Source organism: Epinephelus moara, chromosome 11 (assembly GCF_006386435.1).
Source record: "Epinephelus moara isolate mb chromosome 11, YSFRI_EMoa_1.0, whole genome shotgun sequence".
NCBI classification, from domain to species: domain Eukaryota; kingdom Metazoa; phylum Chordata; class Actinopteri; order Perciformes; family Serranidae; genus Epinephelus; species Epinephelus moara.
The window spans coordinates 10,278,672-10,297,618 of NC_065516.1; the positions used below are offsets into that span (position 1 = coordinate 10,278,672).

General features: G+C 41.0%; 1 protein-coding gene across 1 annotated transcript in view; it reads left to right on the forward strand.

Moving 5' to 3' along the window:
• Window positions 1–257: 257 nt before the first annotated feature.
• The window catches only part of LOC126397485 (cadherin-18), a 260,496-nt gene continuing 241,806 nt past the window's right edge, over window positions 258–18,947 (forward strand). The window contains exon 1 of the mRNA XM_050056324.1: window positions 258–338. The gene's annotated coding sequence lies outside the window, so the exon portion shown is untranslated. The remainder of the gene's footprint in view (window positions 339–18,947) is intronic.

Genomic DNA, 18,947 nt, shown 5'->3' on the forward strand with positions numbered 1-18,947 from the left:
CTCGGCAGATACCCTCTGTTCTGTTCACTGCGCCGACCCAGCCCTTCAGTGGACTGTGCCATTTGATCCATGCAGAAGATGATTCACGCTCTGCGATCTGGGGAGTAAGAGCGGCGGAGGAATCCCTCTCTCTCCCCCCCTCCACATCCATAATTCAGCATTTGCGCCTTCGTCCTCCTCCTCCTCCCTTTTTTCTCTCTCCCCCCCTACTGTCTCCTTCCTCCTACTGCTTTTGCCGCTGCTACTCACTGCCGTGTGCACTCCAGCACAGCATCCACAACCTGAAGTATCAGTCGTCTGTAAACCGCCCATCTGGAACTCTACCTCAAGCTGCATAGGTAAGGTGAGAGCAAAACAAAGTGCTACTTTTCCTTCATGAGATTCAGAGTTGGTGGCGTGTGAAATATATGACGGCTGCATGCATCTTTTAAAGTCTTGTGGCTGATTCGCTTCCTAATTTATGCATAATTTACCTTTTTTAGATGATGTTTGGAGCAAAACCTTGGTGAAACTGTTGCTATGGTAGCTAAGTGTGGCAGCCAAAAAATTAAAAAAAAGTCTGCTGTAACACATCAGGGGGTACATTAGAAATTGTTGGAGCGTTGGTCGTTGGCATGCAATAAAGTTTAATGTCCCCATGCGAGTCACTAATCCCGCCATCCCTGCTGTACACACTCACACACTACCACACACACTCACACCACTCACCCATACTACAGACTGCTCCACCTTTATCCACTCATAAAGGCAAACAGTGAAGCTTATCGTGTGAGTTCAATCACTGGACTCTTAGTGGAGCTCAAAGGAAACTGGACTGTGTTGCTTTGCCAGTCAGAAGCATACTATCAGGATGAAATCCCACTGTTATATGTTTCATGGTGCATGGACACATGCTGTTGCGGAATGAGGCTTTACAGTGTGGTTTGATTATTGAGATATATGCTGAGGCTGCAATGTGTATATGCTTTTGATCAGATATCTGTGTCTGTGTTTGAAAAATGCATCTTGGGTCCCACTTTTGATTTGTAGCATGTGTAAAGATGCGTAATCAAAATGGGCTATACAAGGTGCTTAGTCACTGATTTTCATTTTCCTGGTGTATCCTGCAGATTGTGTTTAATTTACAACACAATAAAAAGAAATTTAAAGTGTGGCAAAGCTGAGGACGATTCTTGGTGCTTAATCCCCTTAAATGTGCCTCAAGATGATAAAACTCTACATCAGCAAGAACGTATGATTTCAAGCTGAAAATGTCTGAGCTTTTATTTTGGAGGGAATCGCTGTGCATGTTTTTTGTCTCTGACTCATTCATATGATACACACAGAGCAATATGTGGCCAGGGATTGATATGCGACCCCCGCCTGAGGGGAGTGAATTGATTTGATATACTGTGGCATACCTTTACGTTATTTCTGGTGTTGGCTTTCTTTTTTAGAATGCAGCAGGTGTAGAACAGGACACTGGAGAGAGCAAAAGAAGTGAAAAAGGAGGGGAGACAAAGAAGGTGTAATATCTCAGTGAGACTGGCTGTTGATGTGCTGGTACATGAGAGAGTGTTGAGGTGCGCTGACGCCGAGGTCTGACGCAAGATTGTCAACACTGCTGGATTTCAAAAAGGGGCTGCTTCAGAGTGGGATACTGTTGAAATTTCACCGTTGAGGGAGACAGAAAAAAGTAAAACAGTGATGTTTACTTAGTGAGGCAGCCCATAAGAAAGCAGATTTAACCACTCTTACACTGTAATTAATTTCGACTTTGTCTCATATTAGTTTTACATGATCACACACTTTGATTTCCTTAGTTTTTGTGCATACATTCACTGCTCCAACACATTTTACTGCTGGTGAACTGCATTGTTAAAGGCTGGGGTTTTCATGCTTTCTGATAGATGATGATGATGATGTGACACCAGTTGCACAGCGGGAAAATGTTGCATTGGCATATGAGCTTTTGGGGAAAAAAGAGCTTTGGTATTAAAGTGGTAATGTTGTCATTAAAATGAAAGCATTCAGCTCTTGAAAATTTAACATAAAAATGTATTTTTGCTGAGTATTTTGACATGCACCGACTGTATTGGACAGGTTTTCAATGAATTAGCCAACAGAGGTGTTTATGCTCGGCGCTGTCAAGTGATCACCTGTCAATCAATCAGCCTGAGTAGTTGCATGTTGAGCTTCTATTTTTTGTTGTTTTCAGTAATGCCAAAGCTAATGTGGCACCTTGTAGATGCTGAGGCTTAATTAGAATTTGCACCACCTGGTTGATGTGAAAGGATGATGAATGGACTACTAGAGCTCCTTTTCAGTCTTCACCCATTCACACACACATTCACACAACGGTGGCCAAGGCTACTGTCCAAGGTTCCACCTGCTACTCAGTTAAAATGCACCCTAACACCAAAGGCACAGCCATCGGGAGCAATGTGGGGTTACCTATCATTGGCTGGGGGAGCCAGGGATTGAATCGCTGATCTTCCAGTTGGTGGACGACTGGCTCTACCTCCTGAGCCCCAGCCACCCCTCAAAAAATGTGTTACATAAAATTATTTGGTGTCAATGATGGAGCAACATACTGCTTTAAGTGTGAACAACGGGAAATACACATTTGAGTAACAACAAATCAATCAATCATTTATTTGTAACATCAAAATATACAAGGTACAACTCCAGTGAAATGTGATCCCAACAGCTCCTTTAACTTGTGCACTGTAATTTAGTTATTTTGCGTCTTCTTATATTGTTGACTGCTGCTTTGTGATTGTCCATGTTCCCGAATAGTTCGGATAATCCATGGTTTCTGGCTGTGGAATGATTTAATTGTCCACACATCCCGACCTTAACAAAACAGCCACTAGATCACTCTTCCTGTGGCACTGCACTGCAGCCGGCTTTGAATGTCGATAGCAATGATCCACAGCAGGAACAGGACAGCAGCTCACATTCCCACTGTCACACCAGCCCTCATTCAACATAAAGCACACCCCTCTCCTTTTCTTGCCACAATCCTCTGCTCTGTTGGATTGGCATAAGCCCTTTATAAATAGGAATTGTGCAAATTTGCAGGGAAAGCCCAATCAGTCTTCTTTCAGCACTGGCAGTATGAAAACAAAATCGGGGAGTGCGGCAAAATGCTGCCTACCTACTTTTGTTCATACAGAATGCGCCTTTTTGGGGCAATGGGGGGCGTGAGCAAGTAACAAAATGTGTAGCTCAGCGTGTGACGTAAACAGTGACATGCTCCGAGGGAAGTCCGCGGCTGGTCAGTCCTTCGGCGATTCTCTCATAAGTTGGCCCGTCCTTCACCGTTCTCGTCACTTGACGGTTAATGGCCTCTTCATTTGCGAGGACACAAGGAGGGTGTGCAATTCTTTGTCTCCCCAGTTGCTCATCTTTACAGTGTCTTTCAGGTTTGCGTTTCCCTCTTGCTACTAGTACTATCTGCTCATTCCTGCTATCAGCTGTTTTCTGTTTATCCACCGCCAGTGGGTCGCACGTGCGGCGTCATCAACAGCTCCTCCCACAAGTCATCAACAGCCCCTCCAGTGGCGGAAGGGCGCCTCGTTCTTTTTAAACCAAAAAGGGTTCCGCCAATATGTCTACCCTATGGAAAATTGGGCACCTCGGATCAACTCGCCAATCCAGCTCTGTGTGTCTAAATGCTTGCAGCTTGCCGGCAAAACGGCCCAACATTCGCCGAAAATCTGGCAGTGTAAAAGGAGCTATATAGAAAAAGAGCCACATGGTTGAAAGGCGCTGTCTAGGATTTAGCCAAGTTTTGGTGAATCAACAGACATTACAGTTCCTGGAATCTAGTTGGAAACTGATGCAGGCATGGAGGTTGTTTAGTTATTATCCAGTACCTGTAGACTGGCTAGCACAATGCCAGTTCAGGTAGTGCCTATCTTTTCTCAATGTTTACTAATGTTTACATTTGAAAATCTCAATCTGGCTAGCTAGCATCAAGCTAGCTACAAGTCAGCAAAAGGAGAGTTTACAGACTGGCGAGTTGTTTCCCACATCCCAATAAGTGACTTTTAGCCACCACTGGCCAAAGCCAACCACAAAAAGCACCATCAAATCTTACAAAATAGACACGAGACCCTACATTTAGCACAAATTTAGGGGAGCTGGTAGAAAGGCGATAGGAAGAATCCATTCCTATATCATCTTAGCATAGCACAATGATTCAAAAGTCCACTTTTGGTTTTAAGTGCAGGTGTTGTTTAAGCCTCTGTAACCCTCAGTTACTTATAGCAGCTGTCTTTGCATACCCCTGCAGATGCATTTACATGTGCATTACCCCAGGGCTATCAAAGGCATACAAAGCTTTAGGACTGGAGACTGCAGTTTACGTGCCCTCTCCTAATAACAGCAATCACTGGTTTCATTTAACTATGAACACAATATTCCCCAAAGCATAACTATGTACTTTTAATCTCTTAAACGTAACCAGAACATAGGTCCCTAAGAAGGCAGCAGATCAGACAGCACACTCATAAGTCTGATGAGTCAAACAGGTCTTTTTTAGAGATAAAATATTCTATTAGTCTTGTAGGTATAAGGACTTGTAGAATGTACAGAACAATATTTTTTTTTTATCACAAAGCACATTCTGCTTTGCTTAATCAGACATTGATAAATTATTAAATCTTGACCTTGCACAATTGTATCCAGGCCACAAGAGGTTCAGAAAATTTCATTATGCGAATGAAATCATGAAACGGCGCGGCCGAGGCGTAATTCATTAATATTAAACATAATGCTGCTCTTGTTTGAATAGGGCTATTAGCAACGGATGGTCTGCATCTGGGTTTCGGAGTTAACAGGAATCTATTGTTGCACTTTCCATATAGCTGTTGATTAAAAATGCCTGCAGCAGATACGTGTGATTTCCCAGCTGCTACCTGATACGAGGATACAATAAGCACAGCAGTGGCAGGGCTGTGTGGTAATATGACTTTCTTTTTTTTTCTTTTGCGTGCGTCACAAACCGGTGTGCTTGACGTAAAAGTTTAAACAAGATATACATGTGATGATTGTAGTTTGTAAACTTAAATGTCTTGAATTTCAAAAGCAATTCAAATTCCCAAGCACTGAATAGTGTTAATTTTCTCACATTTAAACAATAATCTAAAAACGAAATTTTGGGCAGTGAAGGCCAAATGAATGTTTTTTCTCGTCTCCATACAATCATCCGACTCCTGCTTCCTTCTCTCTCCTCAGTGTGTGCACAATAGATTTTCTTCAGATGGAAAAGCTGCCAAAATGTCTTTCTTCTGACATGCGAGACAGCTTTCAAAAGAAACTCTTTCATTCTCTTTCAGTTTTAGAATAACGCGCCGAACCATCTACAAAAAAACAGTCTCAAAACGCCTCTTTACTTTCGGCAACCTGCTGCAGAGTCACCTCAAAGTGTTACAGTAAGGGCAAACACATTACTGATCATTGACCCTTACTGACAGAGTGAAGTGACTTGTGGATGAAATTACCTTACAGAATACAGAAACTAATTTGACACGGTGTTATCTGATTCAAACGGAGTAGGAAACCACATGTAATGCTAAAATAGGGGAGTGTATAAAGGAGAACAAGTTTTGCAGCCCTGCGTTGTGCTTTACCTTTGAGGTTTTGCTTGCTTTAAAAGCAGATTTTAAAAAAAAAGAAAGAAAAACGTCACCCTGGGGAGCATCATGGCACTGAGTCTTCTGAGTGTGTCTGAGGAAGTGCCCTTTAAGAGATTACTTTGATGGCATTTCTTCATCATTAGTCTGCTGCAAGTGAAAACAGAGAATAGATGTGCAGGAGGAGGTGTAACAAAGGGTTCCAGGCAAACTCGACACGCTGCCTTTATTTTGTATGCACCTTCACCAGCTGAGCCTCGGTGATTCATATGTCTGTTTCTATTTTCGGGGTTTATAATCATCTGCTTAGTAATCACCACCCGGTTATTTGATTCAGATTTTAAACCAAACTGCACATTTAGAATTTCTAGCGGTGGCCATCGAGCAACTTTTGTTTGCATGTGTGATGAAATTCACCTTGTTTAATATTCTGCTGTGATTCGTTTCTGGCCAGGCAAATCGACCTTTTGATATTTACAGGCTGTAGCCTGTTTGGTCTGATTCCATTGATCCCAATTGATTCATTCCACATGGGGCGTCTCTCGAAGTGTGTTTGCTTTGATCAATGGGTCTAATGGGTAAATACAAATTTCTGCTATCTTTCTCCAACTTCAGGCAGTCCATACTAATCTCTTGTATGGCCTGAAGGTGATAAGGTACTGCAAAGATACTGATCTCTCAATTTTAAAGGGTAATTCTCTTTTCTTTCTGTTTCTTTAGTTCTTTTTTCAAGCTACTTTATTTTTATTTCTCAGTCTAGCTCATTTCTTCTCATGAAGGTGGGCACAGCTGTGAAAATAACTCTCTTACACTTCACTATCTGCCACAGGAAGAGGTTGGTTCAGTCAGGGAGCTGTTCTGCATGAACACTTCAGGTTGGGAAATTCATAGTGTAATGTCACTTCAGGCTGCAATGCCCCACTGTGCCCACAGGAGTGAATGCTGTTTCCAAACAGCCCTGTGGTGGCACTGTTTTTCCATCCCTGATCAGCACAGAGATCCTTCATATCTCCGCTAAGCTGTTGGGGGGATAAATACAAAGCAAAAGAGAGAGTAATATATCTATATATACACACAGAGAGGAGGAGAGGCAGGCGAATGTTGTTGTCTCAAGTGTGTCGACATAATAGGATGCAAATATTTTGATCTCCGCCTGTTTATTTCATTAACATTTCACAAAAACCATTCAAACATTGACAGATTGGGCTCATCCGTAAACACATGCGCAACAAAGTCGAGTTGTTCTGGTTTTTTTTTTTTTTACAGTATGAAAGTGACTGCTGCAGTCCTCTGTGGGGACTCCACTCAAACTCAGTTTAACGTGTGTCACGTGTTGAGGTAAAATAGTCCAGTTCAACAGGGATTTGATTAAAGAATAAAACTATACGCTTGGTTTAAAGGCTTGTGATGATAAAGTAGCTGTCCATCTTAACAGCACAGAGTAAGTAATTTGCAGCTAATGATAGCTGTAGGTAGAAAAATGTGCAGGTAAGTTGAGTAGATTTACAGGTTCTTTCAGGAAAGACCACCCTAACACTAAAACACATCCAGTATTTTTGCAGTCTCAGTAACATCACATGCAGATTTAGGATTCCTAGGCAGGCTCACAGAAGTAATGCATGCCCACATTGCTCAGAGAAGAAGTACTCCAGATAACACTACTCACTAAACACATGCATGCGTTTATTTTATACGCTAAAAAGAAGACGAGGGTGAGCATGTGGTACTTAACCCTGTCGAAAAGACATAAAAGCTGTCATGATAGGCCCCGACAGCATATAAGGTGATTTTACATACACCACTGAAATCTCAAATGCTGCACTGGTGAGATAAAGTCTCCGTTTTAAATTGCCTCCAATTCTAAATTAGCTCTGAATCTAATAACTACTTCCATGATTTCTTTTCTCCACATGAGAAAAGTCATTATCCAGTATCAGCACAGTATGTCAGCAATACTGCCAGCTGTAGCGTTGCAGCAGTTTGGTATCAGGTCAGAGACTTTTGACAGCATCTGTGCTTGTCAGCTATCAGTCTACTCTTTTAAAGATTAAAAAGGACCCACAGGGGCATTTTCAGAACTCGTTCTGGCCCCGAAATGTGGCAGAGTGCAGCAAACAACAAACAGCAGCAGTTACAGTATGTGTGTGACCCAATTTTTATCATAATCTGCCCTGCACTGAGCCAGTTCCCAATAGCGCCATGGAATGACTGCATTTGTGAACATGGAAATTGAAAGGCTGCCAAGCTGAAGGTGCGATGCAAAAACTGCTCATTTTCATTGTCTTGAGACATTACTCTTTTGAGCACAAGTGTCACTTGTTTCCAAGGCAATTGAACTTGTGTAAAGAGTTCTTATGGATCGACTGGAGTCTTGAAAAGAGTGGAGTGGCCTGCTATTGACATGAAACAAATAACTGCAGTGTAAAAATTGGAAGAGAATAATTTGCTGTAATTTCCCATTTCTAGATTCTGATACTGTATTTGAGATTCGTGAAACAATTTAATTATTTTCCATTTAAACATCTGCAGAACGTTCTGATTTGTTTTCCCCGTCTGATGAATGTAGACTTCAGTGCCTGTTTAGAGACAAAGTGTTCCACCTAGCTCAGTCTGTGTTAAATGCCTACCGACAGCGTAGGAGGACGCTTTGTTCTTGATGTGTTTAAGGCACAGTCTGTGCCTCAGATGTGCCTAAGTTATGTTTTTTAGCTGTAAAGAGCAGGGTTATGTTCATATCTGCTTTGACATTTTTTGATGTTCTTTGACATATATGGAGGTGTATAACATTTGTTCTTTTGCTCTCATTGTGTTCTTGGTCTTGTTTTGTTATGTTTGTTTCATCTTGTAAACCCACCTTTATACTCAGCTTAAAAAAGAAACAGGTGCTTAGTATTACTTACTTACACTTTCTTTAAAGACAATGTGGTTTTGCTTTTTTCACATAAGGTTAATGTTCTTTTTGTTGTTGTAAAGGAATCAATGCATCAACCAAGCTGAACCTCTTCTTAACCGCAACACAGTAACACATTTTTCTGTAAAATTATGGTAATCTGTTGGGAGCTGTAGTTGCCAACATCCCTCTGTTGTTCTACGGGGTCACTACTGTAATTTACTTCAACACTATATTACTGTTAAATGTATTACAGTACAATGTTATGTTTAGAGTTTAATATTGTAGCTAACCTGCCAGTAACAAACTGTATTTATGCAGTGTTGCTACATTTATATTCTGCATAAAAGGTGGTAACACCTTGTGGTACACAAAAAACGAGTAGATATTAAGGCACTAATAAGGAACAAATGGGTAACTTATTATTAGTTAATGGTCAGTTCTAAAGTAACTCCCGATCAGATGTCACACAGTAGCTAATCATTAGTTTATAATTAGTGAATTAGTAATGACTAAGGGAGCAAATGAGGAACGAATGAGTAACTAATTATTAGTTAAGCCTTGTTTCCACCGAGCAGTATGGTACGGTACAGTTCAGTTGGATACACTTTTTTTCCATTTCCACTGTAAAAAGTTGTGGATGGTACCAATGAAACCGTTCCATACCGTGCCTATTTTTGGTCCCCCCTCTGTTGGGGTACCTAGCACACAGATCTGGTACTAAAACGTGGAGCTGTGAACACTGCAGTCTTTTGATTGGTCAATAGCGGACGGTCACAAAAGGATGAAAGGGTGTTTTGCTGCCTCTTGCAGCTGTAGTTGGAGAAACAATAACTTAATTCACTGGGCCGACTGCCAGTGACTTTTAAGGTGGAACGTTAACTTGTTATGTTACTCAATGCATGAGTTGATGACGTGAATCAATCAACAAATTACTTTAGGTTTTATATGACATATACTTTTAGTAATGTGTGGATCTTCAAGCGTTTATTTGTATTAATATCAAACAGGTTATGTGACAGAATATATTCTAATCCTCTCTCGGAGAAAAAAAAAAGCAGTGAGGAGCAATACTAAAGCCCTGAGCTTGCCTGAGAAGGACTAAATGCACAAACCCACTATTTTTAAATATCCCGTGGAGAGAGACTCTCACTGCATCTTGTTCTATTTTGTTCTAAGAATGTTGGTATGTAACTCCATTCTGTGGACAATAAATCAGTGCAGTGGAAACGCTAGGGTCTAGGTACCATGTCTGAAGGGTTACTTTTGGTTTCAAAGGTACCACACCAAAAGTGTTTGGTGGAAACAGGGCTTTGATGTCAATTCTTGAGTAACTCCCAATCAAATATGGTTAATCATTAGTTAAAAGGCTTTCGGGTCATTCCTCATTTTTCCCTTACTTGTTTCACTAATCAGTCACTGCTGATTAGAAAGTCAATGGCATTTGATGGGTAGTTACTTAAGAGCTGACCAATGACTAATTGTTAGTTCCTCAGTAGTTCCCTCACTTGCCTCTTATTTTAACTAGTCATAAACAACTGATTAGCGAATCTTTGACATTTGATGGGTAGTTACTCGAGAAGGAATCATTGACTAATGATTTGTTCCTCAGTCAATACTTCACTGTTTTCTAAATTAACCAGTGATTAGCTACTGTATGACATTTGAGTTGCCAGGATCTGACCATTAACTAATAGTAAGTTAACCCATTCGTTGCTATGTAATTACTCTTTTTTGTGCACCTTTTTATAAAGTGTCAAGGTTTTTAACAGTACATGTAACGGTGCACTACACTTAAGTTGTCTTCATACTGTCACCAAATGTTACACACAAACTCAACTCTTTCACTCACTAAAAGCATCAAAATGGCTCTCAAGATATGAATGCACCTTTCACAGCTAGTAGCTGTAAACAGGATTTCATGTCATGCTGAATCTGCTGAATCTGACAGGTTATATGTTTTTTTTTTCTATTAATGTACTATACAATTTTGTAAATTAAATCTCCCTACCTCTGAATGATGTATGGAATTGTGATAAATGGAAACAGTTGAGTAACCTGAAATTGGTACAACACCCATAAAAACAGCTTTTCTATCACCCTCCCAATTTCCTCAAATTAGTTGCCTTAAAAGAGCTGCTGTCGACGGTGTCATAACAGTATTAGAGAGCGAGGAAAGCCTTGACTCTTACTTGGCCACTTTATCATTATTTTTTATTTTTGACAACCACAACTCAGGTAATTTCACAGGACTGCTGCTACAAATCAGCCCAAATGGCCTTGAGTAGGTGGAGGGGGATGCATATTCACCGCCAGTGTGGAGGTACAGTCTTTAGCCATGACCTATTCTTTTTGGCCAATGGGAAAGAGAAGTGTGCCAGCATGATTAATGGTCATGATTACCTACTCAGAAAATGTGGTTTTCTGGCCCAGCAGCTTCACTTTTATGACTTAAACCTGGGGCGAGATGCTTCATCATGCAGGCAAAGCTGCATACAGACCTCACAGACAGTATGTGCTGAAGACCAAACTGATAAAGTGTTTACCATCAACTGTTTGGAAAGGAAGGTAAAGCCTTGTGTGGCTTGTTATTTGGACATCTATGGTGAAGTTTAACATCAATATTGGCCTCAGGATTTTGTAGCCAGTGCAGGACTGATGCTAAATTTTATTCTCACTGTGTGCTCGTGGGTGTATATGAGAACAAAACAAGCTAATTGTATTACAGATTGTAGTGAGCAAATCAACCAGAGCAGGAAAGCGCTGTGAGGTTAAAACACTTCTGAAATCTCCTCCAATACCTGATGTGAATCTAGAGTGGTTGCTTCATATCATAGAGAGGCTGCTGACCAAATATCCTAGAGAGCCTCGAGGGTTTAATTGATGAAACCACAAGATTGATACTATGCATTTACGAAATGCCCCACTCTGTCTGTATGTTTCTGTGCGTGCATGCAAGCAAAACAGCCTGTGCCTCCGTAGGAGCGTGTGTGTCTATTTGTACCTGCTTTTGCAGCACTCGTGTGCTTGGGAGCTCCCAGATGACACTCCCTGATCATTAACCTAAAGTTAATTTCTGTCACAAACACCGCAGCGGCCCTCATTACGACTCAGCACTACTCCACCTCCACCAAATGACTCTATATCTTGCCACTGAGCCTCAAAGGTTAGCCCCTTTAAAAGGTTACAGCTCCCTGTGACATTTCCCTTGATGACTTATTTGGCTCTTTGGTTTTGATAAATATCAGCAAGCATGTTGTTGCCACTTGGAATTACTTACTCATTAAGCCATAACAAGAGAATTTGTCCTGTATCAAAAAGAACCGACTAAAATAGATCTGTGATTCATCAAAGATGGAAATGAGCATGCCATTCAACATGGGCAGAAAGCCATGTATCACTTTTGTCAACTTCTGTCAAATATGAAAATAATTATCCAACATCAACAGCTCACAGCACAGTTTATGGTGAACTGCACCTGACATAAATATTAAAGTTAATTAGGGAGGATAACAGAAACATCAAGTGAAAAGGAAATATATCAAATGCTAAGTACTCTAATAATCTTCCATTTGCTTTTTTGGCTGGGGAGCAAAATTTCTTGTGGCACTCACACCATCATCCATCACTGAGCAGCTGAAAATATGAGAGCAGCTGAGGTTGTTCCAACAGTACAAGCAGAAAATTTTGAAAGTGAGAAATCTCAGTCCCTGGCTCCGTAGCAGCTGACTCACTAGTAGTGATCAACAACCTTATCAAACCCTGCAGATATATCATGGCCATTTTTGTGCCACGAGACCTTAAAATCTTACTTATTGTACCTTTAATACCTTTAAATATGTCAGTAGCCCCCATTACATCTGTCAGTTAGTGCTTATGCATGTAAAATGCAGCCGCAAAGTCATCTAGACCAGGGGTCTGCAACCTTTGCCATTAAAAGAGCCATTTTTGACCAAAAATAATTTGAAAAAATCTGTGTGGAGCCGTAAAACATGTTTGAGCCTTATAATCAAGGTAAATAGCCTATTAAGTCTAAATTAGCGTATACTTATGGTCTAAATAAGCATTTGTTAATATGTTTTACCACAAGGTGGACACTGTGCAGGGCACTATTTATGATTATTTGGTACTTAAATTTTGCAGAGCTGGCAGTGAGAGCAAACAAATCTGTCCACGCACTACTACATTCTCTATTTTATTCAATTTACTTTTTGGGATTTGGCATCCATAGCTAACCAGCCACTGCTATCGAGGTTCAGCAACATTTGGATTCATAGAATGAATTTCCATAGACTTCTTTTCTCAAAGGCTCAAGGAGCCACTGGACAGGGGCTAAAGAGCCACATGTGGCTCCGGAGCCACAGGTTGCCTACCCCTGATCTAGACAAACAGCACTACTATCTCTAAAAGCAGAGGCACAGGACCTGGGTGCATGGATGCTAGCTTTGAATACAGAGCTAATTGAAGTTGTGACCAGCCTAATTTAGTTATGGGTTTTGGGTTGTAATGACCCCCTTAACTTCACATTCAAAAACCAACAAGAAGCCAGCTTAATCACACACAGTAATTGGGCAGTACAGTGCAGGTGAGGGACACATATCACCGTCGAACCCCCATTCATAGGACTGAAAATTCCTTGAAGCTGTGGTTCAGGGCCAAACATCAGAGAGAAAGGGGACTGCCCTGTGGTTTGATGTGGAATTATGTTTTGGCTGAACAAAACCAGTGAAAGATACTCAGAACATCACTTCTTTGGCTCAATTGACGAGGTGCATAGAAGGTCATGGAGGATTCTGTTGAAGCGTCCATATTAGCCATTTTCAACACAATTGCCAGAATAAATGTTGGCATTGTACATTACTGCAAACCATGGATATGTAACATTTGCACATTATTGTGTTGCAGATATGTTAAAACTTACTTAACATTTATATGCATTATAAAAATGCTGTGGTTAAAATGTGGTTATGTCGAGGCACAAAAACCACTCGGTTAAAGTTAGGAAAAGATTGTGTCTTGGTTTAAAATACTTTTGTTGTTAGGTTTTGGTGGCACGATCTTGGCTGGAGATACTGCCGATGTCACACTAAAAAATGCCAACTTCAGTCAGGACCACTGTAGTCAAATAAAAACGTTATTTCTATTTGCAGTATTATGTTTGGCAGTATGGCTCTGTTCTGGGGCCTCTCTGCTTTTCCTCAGGCCTACACCCAAAGACTCTTCCACTTGCGTACGCGGAAAGCATAAGGTGGAGAGAGCACACCTCTCTGCCCTTCCACATGCAAATAAGGAAAGTCTGGGGCAGAGAGAGCAAACCTCCCTGCCCTTTCATGTGCCTACATGGAAAGCCTAAGGCAGGGAGAGCAGCAGCAAAGACCCCCAGGAACAGAACAGAGCAGCATCAATGACAAACAGAAATGACATTGATAAGTCAGACACAACATCAAAAGGAGGAGCTGGGGTGGAGGCGGGTTTCAAAGCAGTGTGTAGAGGAAGCAGCAGCAGTAGGCAGTTTAAATAGGGCATCTTGAATGAGAATTGCCAATTGGTTGCATATGCTCAATTTTTGGTCACACAATCACCACTGAAAATTCCGCCAGCTTGGCAGCCATCTCGCCTTGGTGTTACGCCATCCTCCTTCCCCTCCATCCCCTCCATCAATGACATTCACCTCACATATATGTGATCACAACTACATCACTTTAGAAACATAAGCATGATCTGTTTGGAACATAAAAATGTAATGTATCCTTGGCTTGCAGACATGTACAATGCAAGGGTGTAGGTTTCATTTCAACACTGCTAGAGACACATAATGTGGGGCTCCTCTCTCAGGAGATTTTGAGCAAACACTTTATTTCCTGCATTCTGGATTTTTTTTTAATGCAATTTATATTGGAAATGTGTTTATATATGTAAAGAAAAACAAAATCCAGGCTGTAGGTGACATTCAAAATAAAAAATAGGCTATATTAGATGAAAATCCAATAAAGCTCTTTGGTGTTCTGTATTGCTTCCGAATATTTTTGTCTCCTGCAGTTATCTTTGCTGAATCAACACTCATGTCGACATAGTTTACATTCCTCTTGTGTCTTTCGCTTGGAAGAACAGAATTGTCCCTACCAGTATCTGAGTAAACTCATGATCACTGATATTATTTAAAGAGATTACTTCCCCAAAATATTAGTATGTCCCTACTGCCCATATGCAAACCTTTGCTCTTGGTACAATGCCAACATGTTCTTCTGGCAACTGGGCTGCCATTTCTTTGAGGATAGTAGGTAGTGGTTCTGGACCTCTTGATACCATAACAATTGCACAGTTGCTAGATGACTGTGCTTTCAGAACTGCAGCCCTGGTGCAGGTGCAGTTGAGCTGAACACTGTACTTGTAAAATCACCATCTGCGACTGTAGTTGCCTGCTAAACATGAGCAGAGATGACCTGCGTAAACATCCAATCCATCCAACCTCTGGCAAGTTCTGACAAGGAGAAATTGATCACTGGCACATACACAGTACCTTTGTTTTGGGTGACCATCGCTGGTAAGATCAGTACACACTCAGGAAGGGGCCGACCATCATCAAGGGACATCAGTCTCCCTGCTTTTGGAATGAATGAACCAGTCATTTCTGTGCAGGCTCAGCCATTTCTCGACTGACTGGCAGCTCCTGTGTTGCTGCCAGGAGGCTGACTGGAGCAGCTCAGCTTCGGCTTTCCGTGCCGCAGAGCCACTGGGGCAATGGAGTTTGTTGCCACCATGCATGTGGTGTGTTGCTTCACAGGCCATGTTGTGGTCTCGCCCCTTCCCGTGCCAGAGATTCATTGTGGCCTGCTGTTTTGTCTCTATTTCCCAATCCTTTGTGCAAAGCAAAAATATTCCACTCAGCAGGATGGCTCAGAGAGTGGGATGTTGAGACTGAAGATTAAAGACAAGAAGGATTCTGGCTTAAATCCTTGCACTGGGAGAAGTGAATCATATGCTCTTGTGTGAGACATGTGTCCCCAAAGTGCCAAAGTGGTAGAGTGACTTCAAGCAGCGTCGACTGTATTGTGTAAGACTGTGGTTTTACTAAAGAGCTTAGAAGTACAGTGCATGTGTGATTGCGAAGCAGGGCGATGCTGTAAAACGAGAATGCAGAGTCAGCAAACCTTCCCCATATTAATAAATATTATTGTGTTGGGGTGTTTTGATTCTGGAGCCCATGCTGCTCGATGCAGTCGGCATTCCTCTGAGCCACATTGGTGTGTAAATTGATGGTGTGAGAAAGTGTTTGTTTTTCACAGGGCAGATTAAAACCGCGCAGCAAAACAGCGAAGGTAAAATCAAAGCTGTGCCAAAATTTATGTCCATATTAATCAGAGCTAACTTAGCATGTTTTGATCATTTTGGACTGATAACAGAGCTGCATTTTCTGTGAGTTAAAAAAAATATATACATACTGCAGTCAGTGCTGTGAATTGTCACTGAAAAATAAACAAATAATGTAGTCAAAATAAAAATAACATGCTATTTTTCTTATAATACAGGCTATAATGGTCTTGACTCGAAGTAAAAACTGTGACAAGAAATACAAGAGGAATTATTTGACTGATTTAACTGCTCATTTACACAAGCATCCATTTAGCCGGCCACACTTGTATAAATTGTAACTCCTTTACATTCACTGCTGATGTGTAATCATTCATGGGATTAAACCATAATCATCTTATTTATGACCCACTCTCTAACGCTCCACTTAAAGCGTAGCCCACACATCATTTACTTCTATGTAAAGGTACATTTGAACAGGTTTTGTGGCGGTGAGCATATGTGATGGTGGGCACGCTGATGTGGGGGAAAAAAGGTGTACACGTTGCTTTTATGTACGGGGACCCCTGGTCCATCTGTCCCACAACGTGTCTGTTTTAACCATACTACATGGACCATGAAGTTAGAGTCTGTTGTTATGGCTCTGCTGTTATGTCTCTAATCCCATCGTAGAGTGTGATCACGTCTGAGGCAGCAAGCTTCATCTGAGGCACCATGTTGATTATGTAGTATCTATGAACATGTAAGTTTTTACTGCTCCATAAAGAATTTTTAGGACGCCCATCAATTTCTGTTACGATCTGCTGTCAGAACGATCACATACTGCAGTGAAGCCATTTCAGATCACATATCTCACAAATGTCAGCATGTCAGAAACTGAGACAGCCCCCCTTTGTTTGTAGCATTGGTGGGTTTGATTATTGAGTAATCATTTATTCATCCATGTATTCTCTACAACACTTATCCTCTCCAGGGGTTCATATGCTGGTGTCTTTATTTGATGAGAGGTGTGATGCACACCTGAACAGGCTGCCTTTTTTACACAAGGCAGTATGACGTCTTTTGTGGGCGGGGCTTACCTGGAGGCCTGCTAGCAAGTTCTGTTGGGTTGTTTGCGACAAAAGAGGAAGATAATACGAGTCTCTGAATGGGGTGCGTTTGGAAATATTCACTCCAAGTACACTCTGGCACAAACTGGACCGTTCATAAATTAGGAGTGTTGTCTGAATGTACTGTTTACGTATCCAGAGCACCACTCTCTCGGAGTGGCAGAGCTCACTCTTAGCACCCTGTCTAGGCTACTTGCTTAACTTACGTTCCTCATGCTTTGCTGTTGTCACTTTTTTCCCCATTATGTACAGACTACATCTCAAAACCCAGCTAGAATAGGAATGTAATGCTGGATTGGGACACAAGCCTCACTTCCCTTGTCTCTATGTGTAGTCAGACATTAAAACCAAGTCTCAGGTAGTCCATGGTTATGAAACATTTAGGTTCAGTTTCTCTGTGTGCTTCTGTCCATGGTGCTGAAACATTCAGACCTAGGGCATGTTCAATCGCAAAATGGTGTGCACTGTTTTGCTACAGTTTCCAGGTTGAAAGGCATGTTTTATCAAAATGGTGCGAAACAGTGTGCAACAGGAAAAGAGGTACGTTTTTGTTGTTATTTTGTTTTGTTTATGTTTGGTGGGTGCGTCAGAGGGTGATATCCAATCAGCAGTGACGTGTATATAAACCAAATTCAAGTAGATCTTAGAACATAAAGCTTTTGTTTTTATTCTCACTTGCTTTGGCAATGAAAACATACGTTTCCCATGCTTTGAATTTAATTAAGTTACCCCCGCCTCCCCCCATATTAAAAGCGCAACACAACAAGCTGTTGTTTAATTAACTGTTTTGCTATGTTTTGTTGGGGTTGATTACAGCCCCAGTTGTCTTGTGTCTCTATTCGTGATGCTTAATTTAGACCCTCTGTGCAGTCCATACTATCATACTATTTACTATGGTAGAAAAGATGTAGTATGTTCCTACATCACCTGGTGTTTTTGGCATACTGCATTTGACATGTCAAATGCAGTATGCCAAAAACACCAGGATGTTCATCCACATTTTGAGGTATGCAAGTCAGCATGCTTTTTCTGGCTATTCTGATCCACAATCCTCTGCACAGTGGATGATACGTCACAGCGACTGAGCTGCAAACAGATGACAGCTTGACAGCTTGCAATGATTGATGATGATGCATTCAAGTGACTGATGACCAGTCAAATAGTAAAAATAGGAATATTAATTGTTTAAGTCAACAAAATAATTGTAAAAACATCCAACTACAAAAAGACATATATGAAGTAGGTTGGCTGACGAGTGCTACTTCACATATGTAGGTATCACAAACAGGAGTGCTAGTTATAGCACTAGATAAGTGTGAAAGGTACATAAAGTACTACTGGGAAATATGAGAAATGCATACCGGTATGCAAATTTAACTGTTGTGAGTATAATATGTTTAAGTCTGCAATGAATGCAGCTATAACTGCATGAATACATGCTTAGCAACGGAAGCTGCAGTACCTATAACAGGTAAAGAGAAAAAAAAATAGCTCCAGTCTCTGTATGTCTCTGTCCATGGTGCTGAAATATTCAGCCCCACGCTGTGTCTGAAATTATTCACTCATCCCCAACTCACTACTCACTAACTCACTACTCACTATGTAGGGAGCTTTATGTAGAGGACTATATAGTGAGCTCATTTGCAACAGGAAAAAACCCTTCAGACACTACTCAGTCATTTTCTCTGCGTCATTAATTACGTCATTGTCATCCACCAATTAAAACATGTCATATCAACATCAGCTGGTGAACCATCTATAACAAACACCGACATGCATTATTGGGATAAAAAAAATATTTTTGTTCGTCCTAAACAGTCCGTCCATTTGCTCAGGGCAATGCAGTGTCTGGTCAGTAATGATCAGTTGTTCACAACTTTTTACAATGCATTCTGGGATACTTTGAGTCCACTATGTGGAGTATAAATATTCCCAAAATATATTTTGACAGCCCTGGAAAATGGCAAAATCACTATATGGTGGACTCTATATATATATATATATATATATATATAT